The following is a 21939-nucleotide window of genomic DNA, read 5'->3' on the forward strand; positions in this document are numbered from 1 at the left end:
AAACTGTGGATTTGGGGCCTGGCATCCCTGAGACAGCTGCATGTGCAAGCCTGAGATTCACAGTCATTTTTGCTTGGGTTTTATTAGCCTGTCCTATACACCAGTCACGGCCAGGCACTGCCTGCAAGGCTCAAATCAACTGTATTTAACCATGAGCACATGCTGATGTTGACATCAACACCCTTCCAGCTAAAGCCTAGGGAACACRTGGGCCAGAGCTTAGTCCCCAAAGCACCACAGACTAGGTCAGTCTGGGGGAAGAAATAGCGTTTACCCCGGTAAACACGAGCCGGGTTGTGCCATGTGGTTGCAAGTCCAAACAAGAATTCCAACCTATTTATAAGCAGAGACATAGCAGATGCTGTCCGTCRAGGTGCCAGGCAGGTTGGGTCTGTGCAGGAAAGACTACAAAACGTGGCTGGTCTGAACCAGGCTTTTGAATATTGTTGACCCAGTCTGGTCTTGCTAACGTCCCAAGAGCTGTTTTGCTACTTGCAAAACATCCCTCCAGTGACTTGTGTTGAAACGGAAGAAGTGTAGGCTCTGAAATGCGCCGTGCAGCCATCATCCGGAGAGGTGAAGTGGAAAAAGGAACAATTTGCCTGAATACAGAGCAATTCCTCCCTTGGCCGTACCCACAGCAGCACCGAGAGGCTCACATGCGGTGGGGTGCAACGCTCCCTCGTCAGCTCGCAGCGTCTCAGCCATCTCCAGCCTTGGGCAGAGCAATCAGGGGGAACTAAAAGTGCAAAACGGTGATTCGCACGCAGCTCTCCCCCCTCCACCGACTACCCTCATTTGCTCATGAAGTGGAGCAGCTTGGCCTTGCTGCACAACTCCAGGTGCCCTCACTGGATTCAATCGTCTGCACAAACCGGCCACAGAATAGTGCTCCAACACCATGGTGATAAGCAGAGATGCCCTTATAGACAGTGCTGCACAGCCCTGTTGTGTTCCCACTCTGTTTCTAAAAGGGCTTCGTTATTCGGTGGCCAGCAGCCTTATCTACTAAAGGCCAGCAGCACGCGTGTGTCCATACGCATTAGGCAGTACATTACCCCATGACAGTTACGGACCGTAACTGCCTCCTGCCCCTGCTTCCTTGCCCACAAAGGGCTGAAATTTCTCATGCAGGGGCCATTTAACTGTCACTCACTCACAGCTCCTTTCTTGTCAAATTGGCTGAGCCAACAGCTCAGTCACCCCGTTGTTTAACCCATTTTATGCACTTCAAAGAAAAGAAAAAAAAAGTTGCTCAATAGTAATATTATGTAAATACTAAATAACAATTTTTCAGCCAGTGTCTCCTGCGAATACAGTGTAATAACATTGTACAAATCCAATCAGGCTCAAGACTTGGGGCCTTAAGGGTTTGCGCTTTGAAATTCCCCTTATGGGATAGATCTACCATTCTTTAATTCCGCATTAGTGTGTCAATATACGSAATGCACATAATCAAAACAGGCTGAGATGTGTTTATGTGAAAAATTATTCATCGAAATGCAAGACGYCTGTAGAGGGAACGCCTTATATTTTATCAAGAAACAGCTGAACTCCGTCAGTGTTGGGGGCAGATGATGGAAGCATCGCTCACACTGGCACGGGCAGCACCTCTTTCACGGAGTCAGTGCTTGGCTCTTAACTGTATTTTCCTCATTTACATAGAAAAATGAGAAAATTTGCCTCCAGCAGCCTCCTTGGGAACGTGGCGGGTGGTGCCAGAGTGACACTCATGTTTTTCTTGAAAAGTCAATGCCCACAAGATGAGGGAATTAAGATTTTTTAGGGTCAGAGAGACAAAGGCAAAAAATATCCTCATTTTTTTTTCTAAAATATGTTTGGGAAAAGCACTAGGAACACCCTACTGACAAAACTCCTTAAAACTATTCACAGCTGCGTTTCTGAGTTCATCTGATACCTGGCACTCAATATCATAAGTCAAAACCCATTACCCATACTATTTCCCTTACTTATTAGCAATGTGAATTTGCTTAAATATCTTTGTAGCCAGAGAAAGCAAAGCATAAAATAGCCAAGTCTATGGAGCAAGTTTTTGTCAAAGCTAAAATGTGATTCCAGATGTGCGTTTACAAGGAAGGGAAAGGGAAAACAGGACACTTTGGGGTCTGTAGCATTGCTCCTGCCCTTGCTGCTTGACACAGTGGCAGCTGAACGTGCCCCCATTCAGACTGGGTCTGCATCAGTGCCCAGTGACCCAATTCCTGGATCTTCCTGTGGCTTCAACAGCATTTCCAAGTAACCACATCCAAAGAGACCTGCCAGCCAGCTGTCACTGTTGTTGACACAGAATAACTGCCCATCTTCCCCGCTCCAGAGCTCAGACCCTTCTCTCATGCATGACAAAACCCTCGGTGCTTCCCCCTCTCCTCCCTTAGACCTCTGCCTGCTCCGTCTACTCCCTGTCTCTCCAAGAACTTGCRGCTTCACATCCAAATCCACACGGAGAAGCTAATGTCTCCCAGGCAAGAGGCAGACTGATGGGATGAGGATAGAAAAATGGTGCCCTGTGCCAGGTCCACTGTATCCCAGTACACTCATGTATACCAGAGCTCTGATCAATGCAAGCACAAACATGGACTTTCCAGAGGCCTGAGAATTCAGTGCAAATGGCCACAATCATAACAAACACACYGAGTTAGTATTTTGGGACAGTAATGGAAGTTGGCAAGGTMGCCTAATATGTAGGGTAACCTCCATCACATAGAATCATAGAATCACCAAAGYTGGAYGGGACCTTTGGAGATCATCCAGTCCAACCCCCATATATGGCTTATACTCTGTCTACAGGTTTATATTGTACATAGGGACAAACTCCCTTTTGTCTGAATATCAGAGAGAATGTATTTTGTATGGTGGCTTTGCTGCTCACACCTTCTCATTTTAACCTCTGACTTGTAGTTCATCCTACCCACAGAGATCTAACTGTGTCAGGGAAGCACACTTGCTATGTCTTCCTCCTCTCATCATTGATACTCATTTTTGTTCCTGCTTCATGGCTCTTTCTCCTTTAGTTTATAACATCGGGGAGCCAAAGGGCTCCGTAAGAGTGTAGCACCCCTCAGTCCTTTGAATAGTGTCCRGAAGCATGAACTGGGAGACCTGAGCAACCACACATGCAAGTCCAGTTYGCCAGGGTGAACAGTCACTGTTTTATAAGGGATTCCATGAGGAAAATGTAGAATCCTGTATGCTGACTGATGTAAAAATTGCTTTTGTAGAACTGCCAAGGTCACTTCCAGCTCAGCTAATCAACCATGAAAATATCACTGAAGCAAGTTAAAAAGCTGCCCCGAGTCAATTTGCATGAGCAACTTTTTTTTTTTTTTTTTTTTTTTCCCCGCTTTCTATGTTTGTCTTTGGATGATTGGAGGAAGTGGATCCTTCCTGTACTAACTGTCTTTGGGATTTTCTCAAAACCTAAATGACATTAAAACTGCATTATCCTTCAGAAGACAACTCTGAAAACATGATGGTCTTTTGGCTTGTTTTGCTCCGTATTTACACTAACAGACACTATGTTCTCAGGAAGGTTCTGAGGCCCATGAAGCATCTTCTAATAATGTGAAGAGCTGCATTCTATAGACTASTATGGTTTTGATGAAGATTTGGTCCAAATTTGACTGATGAAGATTCAGCCCAGGCTTGAGGCTGAAATTTTCTTGGAGTTTTCAGGGAATTCAGAGCAAATTTATGAGGTGCAAATTTACAAATAAAGGTAAACTCTTCTGTGAACCAAAGCAGTCAACTTTCAACTTCAGTTCCCAAAGAACAGAATAAAAGCACACTAGGCTGTGAACTAGCCCTTCAAAGCTCCATTCTCAACATCTAWAACACAATAATGACCTATTCCATAGGCTTCCATCTCTCTCTGCACAGAACATTTATGGGACTTCCAGCTATAAATGAGAAAGTATGAACAAGAGGCCAGCAGAGCAGGTATCCCCAGACAGAAAGACTTTGCTCTGGTTGAAGATGACCTGTTTTACATAAGGCTGAGAGAGCTAGGCCTGTTCAGCCTGAAGAAGAGAAGGCTGAGAGGGGATCTAAGCAGTGTTCATAAATAATGTTAAAGGAGGGAGTGAGGAGCATGAGGGGTGGCCTCTTTTCAGTGGTGGACAGCGATAGGGCTAGAGGAAACGGCCACAAGATGAAGCATCAAAAGTTCCACAGGAACTTAAGGAAAAATTTCTTAACAGTGAGGGTGACAGAGCCCTGGAACAGGCTGCCCAGAGAGGTTGTGGAATCTCCTTCTCCGGAGATCTCCAAAACCCACTTGCATGCAGCCTTGTACCACATGCCCTAGTGACCCTCGTGTGCAGGGGGTTTGGACTAGATGATCTCTAGAGGTCCCTTCCAACCTTAAGGGTTCTACGATTCTATAAGCAGAAGACAGACATTTTCCTGCTTCCAGACAAAAGACTGTATTCAAACATACAACAGCTTAAGGATCTCCTCATTCACCTTCSCTCCAAATGATCTGAATTGGGCATGTTTGGCACTTGGATCCCCACAATTTAACAGCAGGGATGCCAGTCTGTGGACATGACCTACCAAATGCATGAGAAACAGCCTGGTTTTTGCTTCCTTCTTGCTGTTACAGACAGGTGGTATCATCTAGGCTGGAGGAAGGAATAGTGCTCTAGACTTTGCGGTGGAGCAGGGACCTCAGGACCTTGTGGGTTGTCCTGGCATAGCACCACAGATTCGGCTACCTAATTCTGATTTCAACTTTTCTGCCTTGCAAACACTCTTTCTGCATGCTGTTACACACAAATATCTTTGAGCGGACTAACCCTGAAGAAACCCAGCTAGCCAATAAATTCTTCTCTCCATCAGCTTTTTTAAGTCACAAATGGTAACCTCCATCACATGTACGCCTCATAACTTTTACTCTGTCTACAGATTTGGATTGTACATAGACAAATTCCCTTTCATATGCATATCAGAGAGCATATATTTTGTTTGGTGACTTTGCTGCTCACATCTTCTCATTTCAATCTCCAACCTTGAGTTTATCTTGAGTTTTAATGCAAAGGCACCCAACTGATAAAAGACATTCCTAGAGCAGTAATATTAATAATAGACACTGTGATTGAATTTTTGATTTTATTGCTATTAATATTACTTTTAATCAATTTGAGCAAGCAAAGATATTGTTGAGAATAACCAGATCTCATGCTTTTAGTACAGAACTGGAAGCGATAGAGGATTTTTCACTTGCATTTGCTCACGGTATACAGCAGTGACTGATATAGAGACCAGATTAGACGGAACTCTCCAACTGGAGATCAGTGCTAAATTAATACAAAATGAAGCAGCTCAAGGTGCAGACTGCACATGCTGAAGAGGTAAGAGGGTTTCTGTACAGGGCTTCAAGACTTTGTCTAAATAAAAAGATACAGAAATGGCAATCTTGGCAGCATGAGCATTGAAAGTTACTCAGCCTAGTTCCAAATTTATGCAGGTGATTTGTATCATAAATGATTGGCTTAAAGCATTTTTGAGCTTCGCATTTATTTGCCTTTCGATTTCTGAAGATCTGTATAATTTTGCAAAAGGGTAGTCAATTGCTGCAAGAAAATCAATTGTGTTTTAAACCATCTGACTATACCACATGTGGCAAATCAAACTCTGAACATGAAGTGAGCTTCAACTCTAAGTGGCAAGAATTCATTTCACACTCAGCCACCAACAGGGTTTGATAAGAGCTCAGTTAGTGTGAATAGCCAGCTGTCTTCTATATTTATTTTGCTTTGGTAGCATCTGTTGAAATTTTATATCACTGAGGGGTTATTGACATTTTTTTTAAACATTAAAGCTACCTTGACAAGGTCAACAACAATTTTCACAGAGGTCAGCATTTCTTTAAAAAATATTTGATCATAATTCTATCAAACAATAAAGAAAGAGTTTGGTTAGAGCAAATAATGAATTTGGACAGCTCACACAATCCATTTATCTTTCAACTGTAAACTTCTGAAGCACTCTAGTTCATCCAGTTTCAAATCAACTGCAGAAATGTCAATCTCCCTTCATACAACCTAAAGAAATTGGTGCTTAGAGATGCTCTTGATCTGTTATTGCTGATGTGGAAAAGGAAAAATCATTTCCAAGACAGACTAGCTTATCTATGTTCTTATGTTCTATTTAGTTTTTAAAATCTCCCCTTAATAAGGTTGTTTATTTCTATCCTGAGTCAGAATCACTTTTTCATTGCTCAGTGTACTTAAGAAGGCAAGTGAAGGTTTATTTTCAAAGTGTATTTCCTAAACACATTAAAATCATTTACAAAATAAAGCTGCAGCAAAACCTACGAGGCTGGTTATGAATAGGCTCGTTCAGATGTTAGTAAATCTAATAGCAATAAAAATAAATAAAATCAATAACAGCACTAAGTTTAATGTGCAGAATTAGATCTTGCTGTTATATCCTGCACATCATTTGTGGGTGCAGAGAGACTAATTATACTTAACAAGAGCTATGTCCTGGTGTGCTGAGACAGGCGAAGAGGGAATCCATCCAAATGGATGCATCAATTTTTGTGCCCTTATCTGCTTTACACCTATGAATGTAATCAGAAGAGCAAACTGGACTGTTACATTCTCTGTGTATATGGCAATATAACACAATCCATGTCTTAAGGAAATTATGGTTGAAGCATATTGGCCTTTCTGGATGCTCCCATCAGTTTAATTATCTTTTATATACCACAACGYTCTGGAACTTCTGACTTAACACGCTCAAATACAAAACACACTATGAAAATACTACACATCATGTGGACAGTTCTTCCSCCGGGAAGATCAAGAGAGAGAGGCTGAACCTCACTTGCCAGATGTTGGTTGCATTGCTTAATGCCCGGTGGCAAAGCGCTGAGACTATGGGGAGCTGCATGGTCAGACACCACAAAAAATGGACTAGGTAAGCAAACAGCATTGACTTTGCAGCAGAATAAAGGCCCAGCTCCCAAGGGATAATWAATCTGGGGAATATCTGCAGTTTTCTCTAATGAATCCATACTTTCAAGGCTTATATATGGAATCAACCAGCTGTGTGTCTGTGAGAAGCAGAGGGTGCCATGTTCAGTTGTGCTTCAGGACACAGTGAGGAAACTGCCTGGGTTGATGGGGCCAGTCACTTCCATCAGTCATGCAGGTTAGAACATCCAGCAGTCACATGACTTGATAGAAAAGGAACAAGGAAGGGACATCTCATGGAATGAAGTTACAATGGAGGAACCCTGGGCACAGGCAAGTCCTGCATCTACCTCCAATTGCTCTGAATTTTCTTTGGATTTACAGAACTAAAATGGTTCCCTACTTGAGGAGAGATACAATTAGTGCTGTTTCTAGGCAGCTTTAAATATATAGCAAATGATCCGTGAGCTTGTGTTGGGGTTGTCATTAAGCTATGGAGGGATCTGACTGAACTCATGAATTTTGCTTCTGACAAATTTGGTACATATTTACATTCACGTATCTAGACCACACAGGCGGATGGATGGCATCAGTTGGATATGAGAAAATCTTTGAGAATTTATATCCTTTTATTTTGCATGGGTATCACTACATCTGTCGTAGACAACTGTGGACTTGTTGTGGACACATTACCATGCCTTTCAAAGCTTCTCTGACAAAAACCTATGTGCATCCATTCTGCCTGTTGTGCATGGGAATATTTCCTTGAGGAAAACCTGAAGATTGGTACATGGACCTTATTCAGTCCATCCTGAACAGTTATCCCTCCTGTGATACCTCCTAAAYTAATTTACGGAGTGCTAAAACTCAGTGAGATTTGGATCACCTTCATACACTACTCAGGACTGCCCACTGCCCAATGGGCCCAACCACTTCCCCTTCACAAGAGCTCTCTCAATAAGCCCATTGAGGTCTGCTGAGGGATAAGAAGGGAACAAGTTTCTTTTTTGACCCTGGGATTCATTTCTTAGATCTAGACTCATTATCATCACCATCTAGTGACCCCCATAAATAAAAGAGGAGACAAAGGACTATACTGATATTTGGCCACAGCTCATAAGAAAAAAAAAGCAAAATAATCCTTGCTCACTATAGGAATTAATGGGGGATAAGAAAGGCTTATTTCCCCTGATATTTGTAAAAAGAAGTACTGGTGATAAAACAGGTCCATTAAAAAGGAGGAGGGCGAAAAGAATGACGCTTCTAGACCAGATGAGATAGTAGTTCCTTTTATTATTAAAGAAAAATCTATTTTCTGCACAGAAAAAATAAAGAAGAAATAAGATAGAACGATTAGGAGGGAACTCAGGCAGGGCAAAAACTGTTAGTGATAAACAGCTACTGAGGAAGTAATTGGAAAATGTAAATGCATACGAATGTGGATGATGACCCGTGTACTTGGGTGATAGTGGAATTAGCCAATAAATGTAATGAACCGTGGAAGGAGAAGCTTGGAGACTTTATGGAAGATTGGAGAAGATATTTCCAAGGAGGAGGGAGGGAAAAGCAAACAAAGACAGGCTGATTCTTGAATAGGATGGTAGGCTCATGGCTGGCATAGTGTCGGCATGGAAAATGACATGGAAAGAAGGAAGGGGATGATGAGCGTATAGCGCCAGCTGAGGAGAACAGTCTGAGGAGGGATGCTCATGCCAGTTCCACTGCTTCTCATGTTTGAAGGCAGGAGGGCATTCAAGCTTAGAGGAAGAGCAAATGCCAGAAGTGCCACGGGGCACTTTATTCCCCATGAGCATTTGTTTTAGGTAAGGGAAATTCTTGGCCTCACTTTCGGTCTTTTTCATGGAATTAAGTTTGAGGATAGAGTTTATAACTGGTCTTAATGGTCCTACTCCCATTTTGGAACTGAGACTGACTTGCAAAGGTGATTGGGTTTCTGAAATATCATGGGTATCTATCCAGGCTTCATGTCCTAATCATGTAGTTTGGAGTATCTTCTGTTCATGATCACTGCAGAGGAGCCACAAGCAGATCAAGCTGGCATGCAAAGGCATGGCACAGGGGTCTGCAAGCCACAAGCTGAAAGAGATGGAGTTACGGGCCACTTAGCGACATGGTTTGGTAGGCATGATGATCTTGATTTGATAATCTTTTCCAACTATAATGATTCCAGCTATAATTCTGTGATTCTATGGGGTCTGACAGATGCTGCCATCATGAGCAGTCAGTTGAATCTGAAGAAAATAAAACCCATCAGATCATTTATAAGTCTGGGGAACACTGAGTAATAACATGGGGACATGTGGACAGAGAAATGGATTTAGATGTTTGAATTATTGGTTTGCTGATGCTCGCAGTGTTTTACTTTGTGGTGTTTTCAAAGGAATCCAGACAGAATAGGTAGAACTTATAGCACAGTCTCAAGTTGCAATTCTTCTGGATCATTACACGGATGAAGGTCAAATCTGTGTTCATCAATACAGGCCCTCAAAATTTGCCTTTGAGTGGCATGGCCAAAGTCTGATGAACTAGGCCAGCATGGAAATCAAAGCCTTGTCATGCTGCTAACAGATGATGCTGCTAGAAGCAGAGAAATCCAGGAAAAAAAAAAAAAAAAAAAAAGATGCTGAAGATCTTGATGGCTTTCTGGGAACTGAAGACATCTCCCTTCATCAGGCAGCGACCACCCTGCCTGAACAACAGGTCTCCTGCTCCTACTTGAAGTCCTACCTCAATGCAACTCAATGCAGAGTTTGCTCCTGGAAGTACCTACTGCAAGGACTGCAGTTTTAGAAAGAGCTGCAAATCATGCATGAGGATGAACGGAATAAGCATATTCAATATGATCTCTGAAAAATATGATGCAGGTGAATTTGGGCAGAGGGAGGGTTTTGTCCTTCTCAATGATAAAACAGGAGAGACGTCTGACTTGCAGAAGGCAAAATGCTTTGGCTACTGAAGGGTTCAAGGTCCCTCAGTGATGCAAATCCTCTTCTGATTCACTGTCCCTTGCACGGTTGTGTTGTGATTCTCATACTTCCATTTCAAACATGACATGGGCTGAAATGGATGCCTGCTGCTGATAAACACTCAGAGCTCCATCATTTAAATGGTTGGAACTACATTTCTATTGATTTTCCTTTCCAAATAACTTAAGCAGTTTTAGATTAAATGAAAGCTTTAGCAACCAGATAGTTGTCATCTAAATCTATGCCCACAGTCTCTTCTGACATCAGTATTAACTGGGATCAACTCAACCATTTCACAACTCTGATCTCATATCAGGAGGAGAAAAAAAAAAAAAAAAAGTTAATCCTCATCCTCTTTCCTGAAGTGCCTAGGTAGCTCATCAAAAGCAAAATGCATCTTTGGAGATGGAGATTTATGGCACAGAAAGAGATGTACGGGCTGCTGGGTCTGGCGATTTCAGCTGCAGAGTGGCAATACCCTATGCCATTAAATCATTATTAATATGCACTTTTTTTATTCATCTAGAGCCTAGGCTGAGAGGTTTGCAACAGATTTCAACAGGAAAATCCTTATTTCTACATATCCCTCCACAAAGCCATATCCCTACATGTAAACAGAGCTTCCAGGTGACCTYCTTGGTCACACTGAATGTCTCCATGGCTGGACTCAAACTAGATTATTAAGAGCTAAAGGAAAGACCATATATCTTTAGTGCTCCATTTTCCATTGCCATGGGGATGGGGAAAACATTTTCCTGCCTGTCTACAGTGGTGCTCTCAGGACACTGAAGATGTAACAGCAGTTTGTCCCAGAAAGAAGATGTCAGTAGCATTTTGAAGACAAAAACCACAGAGGAATATCTGAAACCCCAGAGGAACACTCAAGGGTAGATTTTTTTTTTTTTTAGAAAAAAAAGGAGAAATGACAATCTTAACCAACAAAACTAGCCAAAAGTCTGAAATGAAGACCTAATCTTAGGCAGAAAATGGTTATGTGACAGCAAAGAGATGCTATATCCTTATAGTGCAAACACTGATGCTCAGCAGAGATTCATTCATCAATACCAGAAGAAAAGTTGGCCAGTAGTTCTTTGCTGATTTGCCAGAATTTTATTAAATGCACAAGAATGCCAAGTCTGTAATGTCTAAAAGTGAATTTATTTAACAATGAACTCTTTGAACAGGGAGTCCCAGATGTGTAATTAATAATGAATCAGTGATCTGAAATCTGATCCAAAGACTACTGGAGCTGATAGACAGACTCTTTGACTTCAAGGAGTTCTGGATAAGGCTCTCATTAGGAAAAAAAAAATTAAAAAAGCAGAGCCAACTATTTAGTTAAAAAAATATTATAGCTTGGATTCTGCACTTAATGGAGACCTGCTATAATCTGCACTGCACATAAATCCCCTTTCTGCTGACAGGAGACTCACACATTTCTGTGTCTGAAGCTGAACTTGAAATCTAGGAGATGAAAAAWAAATCTCTAAGGCAGTCCCCAAAGGAAAACTTCCAGTGATTTGAAACACAGCTCATTTCCTCTGGGCTTGAATTGGGACATAGCTGTCATATACGTGTCATTTGGTGGCAGCAGATGCTGCACACAGAGACCCCACTGGCACCCCCATCCAGCCCAGCCTGTGCATCTCCATCTCACTTTCCCTCAGCCATCTCTAAATCCGTGGCAAACAATGTATGCTCATGGATAAGCAGCCCCAAATTCTTGCCAGGCTCAGTGCTGGGGCATTGGGGATGAAGGAAGGTGTCTCCTGTCAATACAACTTCATTCAATTTGTGAGGGATGCAGACGGTTTGGTGGAGCCCAGTCCCACTGCATTTGGTCATGGTCATCCCAACACTGGGCAAATTTGCAAATTCAGCATAAGATAGGGATGTTGTGATCCTGTTGTGAGCCCCCTGTTTTCCATGTGCTTTTCAATACCAGAATTATGGGAAASCTGAAGAAATGTTTCCTGTCGAACAATTTCACTGCTCCATGGCTTTTTCTAGAGACATAAGCACACGTATTAAATCATCCCCTTGAGTCAAATGTTTTTAAGTACAGTAACACAGACCATTTTTAGATAATCAAATAATAATTAAAAATAATCAGCTCCCATTTCTGCTGAGGAACCAGTGTGTCTACATTGAATTTGCTTTTTTTTTTTCTTTAATAGCAAAATGTAACTCAATCTAAATGTAAATTCCTGGAGAATCTGCTATCTAATTCTCATTATTTCCACTTGCTTAATGCAATTAGAAACATCTGTCACTGATCAACTGTCCACACAGTGAAAATAAAAAATAATTCATGCTATGTGCCTCTATACTGTTGTTCAGGGAAAAGGACTGAAAAGTGCATTAAAACCATTCTTTAAAGCTTGAGAGATAGAGCTGTGCAAATGTTTGTGACAAGATCTGAATCACACAGAAGTTGCCTCATTTTGAGTTTCTCTGAATCTCAGAGAAATATATTGAATAATTTGAGAAAATCATGGAAAAACAAAGAAGTGACCACCCTGGTTTCTGGAAACACTTGGCTCTGGATTCTCTGTTTTCACAGATATATTTTGTCCTGCTGCAATCCCCAAGACCTCTGTGCTTTCAACACTAACGAAGCAGGCGAACCACACATGTTTTGGCTGAACTTGGAAATAGTGCTTCCTAATCTTTAAAACACATTCATACATTTAACCTCTCTGTATAAATTCTCCGGCTGCTCAAAAGCCAGGAATAAGCAGAGAACTACAGAAGATAGGCTTGGACTGGATCTCGAAAAATAGCCTTATTCAATCMCTGTCCAGTAATAATAGGGATGGACATAGAATAAAAAGCAGAGTTTAAATGGGAAGGTATTCTCATTAGGTATTTACTGATGAAATGTCACCAAAAGAAGGAAATAAATTAAACAAACAAACAAAAAATCTTTCTAGTAACCAAGAGAAACCCAGTCACAGTCAAAACACGCGGTGTTTTTGTCTCTGCACTGTTCACCAGTGCTGCTTTCTGGAGTGTCTCCCCATGCAGTGCCTTAGCTGTTCCACATGACTGATGAGCGAGGCAGAGGATGCAGCGACCGTCTCCTTCAATAAACATCAAGCGGGCAGGGGCACCATGTGCAACAGCATTTCCCAAATTGCCATGTGGGTCACGGTGAGTCTGTGCATGAAATGCTCATCCCAGTTTCAAAGCTGGGAGGGGAAATGAAGTGTAAATGACTTAGCTGGTTCATCTTGGTTTTAGGAATGGCAAAGGCAGATCTTTTTAATTTTTTCCTTCTTAAAGGTGACAAGTGGTTCTTAGAGATATTGTAGGATCTACTCTGACAGGCCAACATCTCTAAAACTGCCTAGGCTGCCAAACAGGGAGGGCAGAGTTGAGCAGAAGAGAAGAGCTTARATGAATCCAGTCCCCATTACCTACCCAACAGGAGCTTCTCTGGTTTAAACCAGCAATGTCAGAGATGGGAAGAGCAGCAGAGAAGAGAGACCTGCCCCCAAAACAATGAATCACTAAACCAAAATCTATACTATTAATCAATTTTACCAAGCTAAACAGCTTCCAGAGTTGGTTGCTTTRTTGGTTCTATATCCAAGTACCTGGTCTGACCTGTTGTCAGGATAGCATCACAGCCAAGATTGGGGCAGGCAGAGAAGCTTTCGCTCAAGGCAGGTTTAAATTTGTGCTTCTTTCTGCCCATATGTGTGTACTGTAATTGCAAAGGTAGTAACAAATGAGATATCATTGAAACACGATGGTGATGAATTGGCTGTAAGTGCAGAGATGGAAAAGTAAAAGCTGTCCTAGCTCTACAACCAGCCTCTCATCTGCAAAGATCTCTTTTCTGGGAGAGGTCAGGAAAGGAATGCAAGGGGGGAATGAGCATGTCTTGCTTCTCATGATGAGGTCATACTTTTCTTTTTTTAAACATGACCCAATTATAAGCCAAGAGCCATCTCCCCTGTCCTGAAAATTAGAAAAGCTGATGTTTTTCCTGATGACATCCCATGTCAGGGCTGACACAGACACACACACACAAATGCCACAGGCAGCTCCTCCGTGCTTGCAGCAGGACGCTGCGCCCGCCTTGCTTGTTCTCCGGGCAGAGAAATCACACGAGTGCTGCAGTCAGCAAGCTCACACATCCCTGGGGGAAGAGGAGGGAATTCAGGAAAATAAACCACAAAAGAGAGAGACAAATGCATTTTGACATCAGATCTCCCAAAGTCCCCCCTCTAGTCAAGTGTCATGAGTAGGCACTTCCCTGGAATAAAGACAGAAGGACTGACAGGCTGTATGATGGAAACACTGCAAAGGATGGGGATGGAGACTTGTTCCATCATTGGTGACAGCATTTTGCACCATTTCTAAAGAGACTGGGCCTAAGAAAAGAGACAACGTTGATGCACGTTAGGTTAATTCAACTGGAACGGGTAGGGATTGCACAGGGCAGGAATGGGGAGCACCACAGTGTGTCTGGCCAAGTGGAGACACCTTCCCGGCTTCCCAAGGAAGGGCAGCCCCAGAGCCTCGCTCACGGACATGGCTTTCCTTGCGCTGTGCAGAAGGAAAAGCCTTTCAGATGTTAAGTTTAGATCTTTTGTCTGAATGGCATTCACTTGTATTCAAAAGGAAAGGGAAGAAGGAAAACCATTTTCTATAAACCAAGTAACGCAGCTTAAACAATCCAGTCTGGCATCTCTCCTTCACTGTCAGCCTCGCAGTTGGACTGTGCAATCCGATGGCAGCAGTAATTGGAAACGCTCCATCCTGAAGCACTAGCTCAAATTGGAAATGCACTTTTTTTTTTCACCCTGTATTGAGAACTAATCTGCTATACTACCTTGTTAGTCTTTTTTTTCAGAGCTACTTTGTTTCAGAGTGTTCAATATCTCCTGAAATCATCCAGCACGTGTGTTATTTTTCAAAATTACTCGCTCAGAATGTGCTGTAAAAACAATTTTCCRTTTCCATTTTCATTGCCTGCCAAGAGGCAGCTTTTGTCCTGTACCACATTGAACATTTTCTTATCTGAATTTACTCTTTGAGCTTCTTAGCCCGTGCAGGAGGATGCAAGAGTGGGAGTTGGGGAGTCAAAGAGGGATTGATCTGACCATCCTTGAACATCCACAGCATGAGCATCCATCAGGGATGGATTGTGGAGACTCCTTTTGTGGCCAAGGAGAGAATTGGACATTGCTTCATTCCAGATGATCTGTTTTAGTATGTGCTCGGCTGTGCCCYGTTCTCTCTGCTGCCTACAAAAGAAGAGCTCAGAGACATCCACGCTGGAYATATCTCTAGGTAAGTGAGATGAACTTGCTGCTTGCTCCTCCACTTCCAAGGCCACCATCATCTGCTCCCAGGTTGGCCCTGCCTGGCACCAAGAATAGCACCGCTAAGTTGTGGAGCAGCTGAGCCAGGTGGGAGCAATAGGGAGTTTTTTGAACTCCTGTTGAAGCTTTTTCTGAGCAACTGTGACTTGTTTTCACTTTAATGCATCCCTCAGACATGGATATGCAATTTCGGTTTTGGTACATGTGGTGGGAAGTCACCAAGGCCAGCTGAATAGCCTGTCCTACAAGACCTTAGGAGCTAACTCATGGGAAAGGGAAGAGCCTTCTCAACAGCATCGTGTGTTGGAGCTAAAGGAAACACCATGTATTTTATTGGGAGAATCACCAGCCATCCCAGCAAGTTTGCAAGGCTCTGTCTTTGCACAACACTGAAGCTATTTGACAAATTTTAATGGAACAACTGAGAAAAAACACAGAATATTTTCATCTGTATTTGACCAGCTGTAAAGAATATCCAGCTCTCAGTATATGTGGTATGAATAAACATACGTCTTCAGCTTATCTGCCTCCTGACAGCTCATGGATAGCTCCCCAGCCTGCGTTAGTTTAAATGTAATTTATTCTGGAAGACTGATAATAAGGATATTGATTATGCAGGACCTTGGAAATCATCCTCTCATTTCACTCCATGGTTTAGAAAGGGGGGGATGCGCAGCAMTGCTGTGCCAGGGAAGTGTGATCCATGCTGGGTAACCTCACATGCAGATCCCTCCCTCTATGGCCTTCCCTCTGCCGCAAGGTTGGTCAGAAACCATCTGATTCCTTCTTCAAGGTCACCTTTCTCCTAATGACTATTGCCCCCTGCCTCCATTTGTCCCATCTTCTCCTAATTCTCCTCCCAAATCTACACCTGGAACCACAGGCCATTGGGCAACAAACCTGGAGGAACTGAGCTATCCCTGCTGGGTTTCATTAATTTCCAGATCTATAAGCAGGTGGGAWTTCTTTTGGGCTGTTCAACCAGAACAATCTCAGACACATGCACGGAACCTCTCTGTGGCTGTCTCTGAAGGGTCTCCATGTGTCCTGTCCATTTGTGATCACTCTTGATCAGTGCCTTGGTGCTTCGCAACCCTTTGAAACCTTTCTTCAAATCCTGCTCATGGGGAACTTCAAGAACCAGCTTGCTACCTGTTGCCTACCATGCCTGTCTCACTTTTACCCTCATAACCAGTCTTTTTGATCTAAATTGGTCTGTCCAGTCACCTCTTGGTACACACACACCACTCTGCTTGCAATTCCTCTTAGGTCTTAAGCTAAACAGTTTGCTCCCCAGCCCTGTATGCAGAATTTCTTTCTTTTTCTGTCCTAGTGCTCTTCTGTTTGCTTTTCCCAGCAAACACTCTCTCCTCCAGGCTTAACCACTGTTAGCTTTTGGTTCATAGATTCCAAAGCTGCAAATCCACATGAATTAATATCCAAGGAAACTGTCTTATCTGCCTTCAGGTTGCTGGTAGTCTGCAGCTCTTGTTCCACACATTTAGATTCTCCCATATGTTTCCATCAGCCATCAAGTGTCTCCTGGCGCCTCCTGGGCATTGCTGCTATGCCCACTGGAATGACCCTAGGTGCTGGATAATCCATGGATGGCAGTGGTGGTGCCTTCTGAGGATGTTTATCAAGGATCAGCGGAGCAGTTTGACGCAGACACTGCTTAGACCGAGGGGTTTGTGAACAGACCTGGTTCTCCTGTTCCTTTTTTTTTTTTTTTTTTAATTGATCCATTGATCTGGTCAAAGGCAACATCTACAGCTGCGCCTCGAGGAGGTGTGCTGTCCAGGAAAGCCAACGATGTTCCTAACACCATGTATCCTTCAGAACAGTGCTAAACACTGCTATTTTCAGGTAAACAGCCAAATTTTCAGCAGAAAGGCTCTATATTCATAACTCAGTGGCTGCTCAATGAGAGCATGGACCTGCATGGCCAGCCTGTCTCCCATAGCCCAGCAATACCCATCACTTTCCACCATGCAGCAACCAAACCCGGCAGTATTTACCCCATTTCCAGTCACTCTCGCTACACTAGAGACCATCAAAACTCTTAGATGGAGACAGGCGAATTAGCAAAAGGTCAGGATGGAGTCTTTTCCTCAGCAGGGAGAGCTGAGCACAGTTAATCTATCAGAAGTGACAGGCTGCTGAGGGGAAATCGTACGGCTTGTTCCGGTGATGTAAATCCTACTCGAGACACTGCTTGGCAGGATCTTTCTAAGATTCCCAGCTCAATCCAAAGCTGTTGATCTCAGTAATTTTTAATGCCAAAGGCGCTCAGAAATCTACTTTGCAATTTCCCAAATACTTCCTGAGCTGGACTACAGTCTTACTCTCACTATAGTAAATCAGGATTTGTTTCTGAAGTCGGGAGACTTAGCATGGCAGACAGGGAAAATAAAGCCTCCTTTCCAGCACGTAGATCCAAACACCCTTTCAGCTCTGGCCTATTTTGAATTATGACSTAAATCCAAATTTTGCAGTTTCTCAGCACAAGGGGTTTTCCTAGCGGAAAACACTACTTGAGGTCAGTCCAGGGCTGGATTATTTGTCTGTCCTGTGGGAAGAGCAGTCATGGAGCTGGCTGCAGAGCCAGCACAGCAGAGTCCTCATCTCCACGTGCTCCTTGCTGCCAGCCGGTGCCGCTTCCCTCCRTGGCCACAGCTAAAAGCGCTTTTGGAGCTGAGCCTGCAGCGCTGCAGGGAGCCACAGCGGCTCTCCCGCATCGCCAGGATGGCTCTGACACCCAAAAACGTCTCCATTTACGGTCAGGGCCACATTTCTGCTCTGCTCCACAAGCTGCTCCTTTTAAAGGGCTACCAGGTCACCCAGCCCCATCCTGCCCGTGCCTGGCGCTCTGCAGAACAGGAGTGGGGTGAAACACAGGCAAATCCATTGACTGAGATTCCTTGAGCATAAGCAATACTGAAAAGGTGACAAAAACCATAATGTCATCTTTTGAAGAGGTGGGGAACATTTCATTGTATGTTTATATTCCYCCAAAAAGGAGCAAATTGCCAATTACGGAAAACCCTCACGCAGAGCAATGCAAACCTTCCAYGTGCAACAGATAAATGATATGCAGCCACATGGAAGTAATATAGCAGATAGTGTGCTGGAGATGTGAGCAAATCCGTTTTTTTTTTCAGAAGCAGGAAAGGGGGACTTGCTCCACTGCAAAGGATTAGCTGGATAAAGCCAAACATGCTCCTAAAAAACTTGCATTAGAAACTAAACACACATCAAACAGAAGCAGAAAGGAGAAAAAAACACAGTGTAAGAAGATCTGAGGAGCCGAGTGCTGCTGCATCTCAGAAAGAAAATGCTGTCAAAAAGAAAAAAATCTGATGTAAACTTGCCACACACAAYGGAGCATCAACAGGCATTTATCAAACGAAACACATCCCAAATGCAACTCTTCTCCATAATCCCAAGTCAAACAGGCTTTGTGTTTCACACCCTCAGGAAGAGATTTCCGTATGATCATACTCTGCCTAGTTTATGATTAGACTTTCTAAATTTCAGTATTTATCTGACATAACAGCTTTCTTTTTATCTGCAAAGCCTCTGTTATTTATTTATTTATTTTTTAATTGCTCTTGCTGTACTGCTCAACTTGGGAGAGAAGACTTCAGCTGAGATCACTGAACTGACTGAAAGCAGGAGCCCTCACTCCATGGTGGTAATTCCAACCCTCGCATTACGTGCCAAGATTGAAACCAGCCAGCATTCCCAGAAAGGGTTATAAATGCTGTCTTTGAGCCAGAACCTCACTTTTGGGGATCAACAATGAAAATAAAGCAAACATGCATGAGGGATCCCACTGGAGAGACATGTGTGGCCAGACTGAGAAGTTGTTGTAGTTCTGGGGTAAAATCTGCGGTGCTGAAACGTTTTGGTATTTTTTTGATGAGCTGTCACTCTGTACCAAGGCTGACTCCTCCAAGCGACCACAGGAGCACATCCACCACTGCCACCGTCCTGCAGACTGCCATGTGGTCCCCATTAGYCATAAATCGATAGGTTTCAAGCAACATATTCATAAACCGCCGAGACCCAACAGCTAATCCGCAGACAAAAAGGGGGTAGATTTTGTTCAATACGCTGCTTTTTGCACATACCCTGATCGTTCCCAGATGCATTCTTCTGGGAGAGGAATACATCTTCTCTCCTCCAAGTCACTGCACGATTTTAAGATGCTCCAGGAACCCTCCTGCACCCATGCCAAGGGAGCTGCACACATCGCCCTAGCCCCGTCTGACCCGGCTCCTTCTCCTTTCTTTTTCCACAAGGATACATACACACTCACTTCCCATTCAAACAGCGTGATCCCTCATCCTTCTGCCATGGCAGGTACTTGGTACCCCCCCACACACACAGAGGCATAAAACCACCTCCAGGTTATGGGATATTTCAGCCTCGTTCATGGGAGAGTAACCAGTTCTGACTCCCAGTGGTCACTTTTAAACTAGCCATAGGAGCATRAACTACAGAGGAGCTTCCAGGAGAGGTGAACAATGGTGGGAAGGGACAAATTTCACATGAGAATTTGGCAGATTGGTCATGCACAAGTCAAGCCAACGTATATCTGTCTGCGAAGGACAGACACAATTATGGAAGATTCTCTTTCAAGACATACAATGTTCAGCAAAGCAGCCTCAGCTTCAGCTCATGGCAAGATATCCACAGATAAACACAGCTTTGAAGTCACAGCCAGAAGCTCTGGTTTGGATGAATGTTTTATTTACAGCTTCTGATTCAGTTCAGCTATGAGATAAGCTAATAACAAATATAAGACTACTTAGAACTTACAAAAGCAACTTTTATCTCGAATCTCAGCACAAGACCCAGACAACAAGGACTAGATGGTGGGATTTGCCRTGGGCCAAGCACACGTGGCTCCTGGAGGGAGGCTCAGGGACCTCCCTGGATCAGGCACTGCTCATGCCAGCAGTGGCAACCCTGAGGCCACCACGAAGCTGATGGCTTCATCAGTGCTCTGCAGGCAGCCAAGATCTAGCGACCCGAAGCGTTTCCCCCACGTCCGCAACCAAGATCAGTAGCACAGGCACAATATGAATCCAAACATCCTCTTCCTCTCGCTCCACCCGAAAGCAATCTATTTGTTATCTCCATGAATACAATATGCTGAAGAACCTTGAAGAGCCTCATTTAACCAGAAAAGCAGCTGAGATCTCTCAGTGCACAATCCTGTGTGTACACAGAATAGTGCTGTTCAAAGAGCTGGGTCAACCTGTACGTAGCAAAGGTTACTGCTTTTTATGAGCATGAATTTTTCACAATCACCTTCTGGCTTTCTCCCATTCACACGTTATTTGAAAACAGTGAAACAATTTATTGTATAAATAAAATTCAGCTATGGGTCACTTGCAAACTAGTTAGTGTGATTTACAGAGCAATTTGCTTCCTATATTGATCACTGGAAATTCCCATTGAAGGTGTGATCAAACACTTAAAAACARAATCACATGGTATTGCTGCTGCTTACTCATGTCCTGGCTGCTGAACTGGGCAGGGAGCTTCCAATCCTGTCCCCTTGACTGAGTTTCCACTGTGCTTTCTTTCACAACTTGCTTGCAAACAAGATGTTACTGGTGAAGCCCCCAAACAAGCAGACAGGTTGGGTAACCAGCTCCAATAAATTTTCAGCATTATATTTTAGACTGTGGTTATTCTTATCATGAGCAGTATTTTATTAGAGCTGCTTTCCAATGGCTGGCTTGTTTTCATTGAATCAGCAAAAATTTCAACAGCATTTATGTGAACTAGGAATCTGAATCCACATGAAGATAGCATTTAAAGATGTGCCCATGGATGCAATGCCCATGGAGAGATCTGCTAAGCCTTGCAGAGCTGAGATCCTCCACCTCGTGCCGGGACCCACAGCCTTGCAGTGATCCCGCAGCATCCGCGCTTTGCTTAAACTAATTAGTCACATGGACCTCGTTATTCTCCAAGCACCGGCCCAGCTTGTTCACAGCAATTTGGGAGATCCCTGACTGCACTGAGCACGTGTGCGCGGAGTGTCTCGGAAAGCCGAGCACTTGGGCAGCTCGGTGACTAAGTACTTGCAAAAATACCATCCGTTAACATTTTGCTAGTGGTGTTTTTTAAGCAACTCTCCGGAAAGCAGTGCTGAACTGCATTTCCTGTGATTCAAGTCGCCCTCAGAAATCCCCATTCAGGTTTTGCCGCTTGCTGGAGTAAGATCCTGCCTGCCCGGAGTTTATCGGCCAGCGGTTGGTAATCCAAGTGCTCTGGGAAGTTTCATTTCCTGCTTCTTGCGCTGCCTGCGGCCAGGCCCAGMAGCCAGTAAAAGAAAAGACATTCTTCTAATTCCTGCCATTAACCCCTTGGTGATCTCCGAGAGAAGCACCGCAAGCGTCAGGAAGGCTCAGTGCAGGACGCCYTCCATGAGTCCCATCATTACAACAGATTCAAACCTCTCCCAATTTCCTTTTTCTTTTTCAAAGGAATAGAAAGGAAGCTGGAGCACAAACTTATTTTGAAGTATGTTTGTGTTTCCCTGCCCCTTCCACCACCATCCACTGGTTTTACCAGGAGGGTTGCACCAACCTTGGTGGTCCTGCTATCCCCACTGGTGCCCAGGACAGCCACCCCATGCTGCAGTTTCAGGCGACCCTC

At 43.6% G+C, this 21939-nt stretch overlaps 1 protein-coding gene across 1 annotated transcript in view; it reads right to left on the bottom strand.

The window, feature by feature from the left end:
• Nucleotides 1–21939, bottom strand: part of FRMD4A (FERM domain containing 4A) — a 193233-nt gene that overhangs the window by 87471 nt on the left and 83823 nt on the right. The window lies entirely within an intron of this gene.

This window comes from Nothoprocta perdicaria, unplaced genomic scaffold (assembly GCF_003342845.1).
Source record: "Nothoprocta perdicaria isolate Ctin4 unplaced genomic scaffold, notPer1 scaffold_127, whole genome shotgun sequence".
Lineage (NCBI taxonomy): Eukaryota > Metazoa > Chordata > Aves > Tinamiformes > Tinamidae > Nothoprocta > Nothoprocta perdicaria.